Source organism: Argentina silus (genome assembly GCF_951799395.1).
Source record: "Argentina silus genome assembly, chromosome: 5".
Taxonomy (NCBI): domain Eukaryota; kingdom Metazoa; phylum Chordata; class Actinopteri; order Argentiniformes; family Argentinidae; genus Argentina; species Argentina silus.
This window is the reverse complement of record NC_139659.1, coordinates 7,171,227-7,175,478: the sequence shown is the minus strand read 5'-3', so window position 1 is coordinate 7,175,478 and position 4,252 is coordinate 7,171,227.

Sequence of the window (4,252 nt, the reverse complement as noted above, 5' to 3'; positions counted from 1 at the left end):
GCAACCTAAACAAATAGACTATACCACAAAGACAACGATTACAACAAGGTGAATATGGGGAAACGTAGGGAAAGTACCATCATAGATCAGTAATATAGCATTTGTTAATGATCCTGCCTGATGAAAATAAGCCAAGAAATATCAATAAGTTATTCATTGAAATTCATTGATTTACTTACACACACAAACCTTATACACACAAACCTAGAAGCGCTATATCATTGAATAAGGTATTTACTTAGATAAAGTATTTACTTTTATCATTCAAAGTATCTAACAATTCTCTGCATTACATAGTCACACAAAAAGCAGAAGGGTATGGGCCAGATGGCAGTTTGTAACTTTCATGGTGACTGTCCCCAAAATCGGTTGTATTTGCTTTTCCATGATCATTTTCTACAATTGTGTGTTGCCATCCATCCCAATTCAACTCCTGGGCATACAGGGCCAAATGGGGTTGAAGGGCAGCAGATACAGTAGGAAGGTTTGCATGGACTAGGGGGCTGCAATGGAGGTGGTATAGGGAGTGAAACAAATAGATATCTAACCATTATTTATGCAGGTTAGTGTCACTGAGACACAATCTATTTTTCAAGAGAGATCTATAATAAGCAATTAAACAAATTAAAGAGAGGGAGTGTATTCAGCATGTATGCAAGGGGGAGGGGGGGTGGGGGGAGGGTAGGAAGGAAGGACTGTAGAGGTGTTTTGAGGAGGATGGGGACGATGGGTTTGAATTGAAACGTGTGTGTGAGAGAAGAGATGGAGTTGGGGGGTTGAGTTCAGAGTATGAGATGGGGGAGGCATGCAGGTAATGCAGGTTATAGGTGGGTGGGGGAGGATGGGGTTGAAGTTTGTGTGTGTGTGTGTGTGTGTGTGTGTGTGTGTGCGCGCGCGCACGTGTGTGTGTGTGTGTGTGTGTGTGTGTGTGTGCTTGTATGTGTGTGTGTGAGGGGGGAGCTAGGCAGGCACATTAAAAATGCAGCAGTGGGGAGCAGGCCGGGGATTCACAGTAATTAGATGACAAAACGGCGGCGGGCTGGAGATGAGAGAGAGGGGTCACACACAATGCCTCTGCCGCCGGGTAATTTGTAAGTGTCAATCACCAGGCTGCCAGGGGAAAAGAGTGAGGCAGAGAGGGAGGTAGAGAAAGAGGGGAAAGGGGAGGGAGGGGGGGGGGTAGGAGAGAGGGGAATAAGAGAGTGGGGCAGAGACAGAGAGAGGGAAGAAGGAAAGGGATAAGATAGAGAGGGGGCAGAGAGAGAGAGAAGAGTGGGAAGTGAGATAGAGAGAGGGCACCATAGAGAGCGAAGGGGGGGTAGAGACAGAGAGTTAAGCAGAGTGAGAGGGTTCTTAGCTTTTCACTTTCCAGCTGAAATCAGATACACACACACACACACACACACACACACACACACACACACACACACATGCTAATGACACAACAGAATACAACAAGAGCAGCTACTCTAAGAAAGTACAAAACAACATTATGCCCTCCATATATGGAAACATGTTAAAAATACATAAAACAAACGTTGTTCTCTCTGAGCTAGAACAGCTTGACAGGCAGGTGTGTGTGTGTGTGTGTGTGTGTGTGTGTGTGTGTGTGTGTGTGTATGTGTGTGTGTCAATGTCTGTCTCTGTTCCATTCAAAGTGGGTACAATAGGGAGTGCTGTTGGCATATTTCCAGCGAGGCAGTGTGTGTGTGAGGCGAGGGACAGGGGCCACACAATGGGCAAGCAGCGCTGCAGTGTGTAGGGCACAGAGCTGACACACACCTAGGGCACTGACATAACCCTCTTCATATGCACTACACATATACATATGTACACTCACACAGATCCCAGTACACACACGCACACACACACACACACACACACACACACACACACACACACACACACACACACACACACACACACACACACAACTGACAGCCGCTGACAGCCGCTCAGGGCACTGACATGACATCACATCGCTGACATAGAATGCATTCCTCAGGGGGATGTGATCCTGCCGATTCTTATCTATTCAGTTTACATATACACCTGGACACACACACACACACACACTACACCACCCCCCTGACCCCCTCCCCAACACACACACATACACACACACACACACACACACACACACACACACACACACACACACACACTCCCACTAATTGAAATGAATTTGCATGACTACTGTATTGTTTTAATGACTGTTTTCCTTTAGTTCTGCTTAATTTGAGTGCCATAAACAAATAAGAAAAAGTGAATTATAGAAATGAAGTTAGACAACAGCAGGCACTCTGAAAAAAGTAAAGAAATCCCAGACTGAAGGTATATTAATTAAATGTGCATAATTGAAAGGTGAATTCATAAAATAAAACTAGAACAAAGATAGACTTGTATTCTCACTCAGCTAATTGAAGTGAAACCCGTGGCAGTGGTAACACACACCTTTTGAACACCTTTTGAAATTGGTTTTAATTGGTGGATGATTAAACCCGCACGATCCTTTCTTGTTTATACATTAAAGAACAATTAGCAGTTTATAAACCACAGCACAATTATTGCACTGTGGTACCCTGGAGCACAGGACATTTAAAAAGGAAACTATCAATAGAAAATCATTTTCACTTGGATCATTACAGATTGAAAACCTCTGGAATGATATATTCGTCAAAATACATGTTTTTTGAAACAAATACATGCCCACAGCATTGATTAAATGCATTCATTGCTGGAGAACAAGAAACATGTTTTGGAAGTTATCCTGGAATTAATTGAATTGAGGTTGACACAGTCTGTGAATATTTGTGTGTAAACCTTGTGAAATACTGTAGGTCTTTATCAGGGGAAGCTGGTGGGCGTAGGACAGATTCATTGTAATGCATGGAATGGAATGAGGAATGGTATGTTTGATACCATTCCTCATTCCATTCCATGCATTACAATGAGCCCGTCCTCCTATTTCTACCTCCACCAGCCTCCCCTGGTCTTTGTCGATCATTGGTCTCCTACACTGCTCCAAGAGAGCTTCAAAGTGTACAGGGTTAGGGTTAGGGTTAGGGTTAGGGTTAGGGTTAGGGCTAACCCTAACACTAAAAACATCCAATGCAACCACTCAACATCTTGATGATTGTCAGTGGAAACAACAACAAAAGGCTACACACCCTGTAGCTCGTCACTACCAAGGTTGCTGAACACTGACACAGAAAAGGCAAAAGAAAAACTAAGACAGCCAAAGCTCTTCACAAGCAGGGACCCTTTATAAACGTAGACAAGGCCTATAGGCAATGGATTGTCCATTCTACAGACGCAGGTAGATGGGTGTAAGGAACAGCTGTGTGAATGGATGGATAGAATTGACAGACAGACAAACCTTTAGGGTAGATAGAGTAAGGCAAGCTTTGGTGTCTTTCAGGCAGCTGAGGTGCAACATCAAAAAGGGACTCTTGCTTCTCTTTTTTCCTCAAGTCATGTGTGTGTGTGTGTGTGTGTGTGTGTGTGTGTGTGTGTGTGTTGTGTGTGTGTGTGTGTGTGTGTATGTGTGTGTGTTTGTGTGTGTGTGTGTAACCTGACAGCCCGCCACACTACGGGGGTCCCAGCGAGTGTGAACTCTGTGCGCTCCCACAGCTGCTGATAACAGAAGGAATGAACAGCTTCTCACTAATAAAGCGAATAAATAAATAACGCTTAAGAGGCCATGTTTACCTCGTCAGCCTTCATTTATCGATGCCTGCCGATCGAAAGCTGTAAATGAGCCTCGGCGTCACTGAGGAACCACACAAGGAGGGTGTGCTCAGAGTCAGCGAGCATGGAGGTGTCTGTCTCAGAATCCTATGCAGCTTTGGTTACACTTCCATTCACAGTCCATACATCATAATAACCATGTAATAATAACTCTATAACAGTCTCTTTGGAAAAAGCACCACTTTGCACGAATCATAATGATCATTTACGAGGACCAATGTGTATGCACACTATGTCACACTTTACCTGACTTTGCATAGACACCATAATGTGACATGGAATTTGTGTCATGACATACATATAACTACATCTATCATTGGTTCATGGATCCAAGAAAAGGGAAGTGCTGGGGGAGAATGATTGATGTGAGGTAAAGCCAATGGCTATGCAACCGGTAGTTTCTCCAGGTCTTTCTATTGGGTAAACAAGGCCAAGTTTGACACTTTGGTCCACCAGCATATTGACATTAGTTCAATACCACCCTTAGATGGCATAACACCTG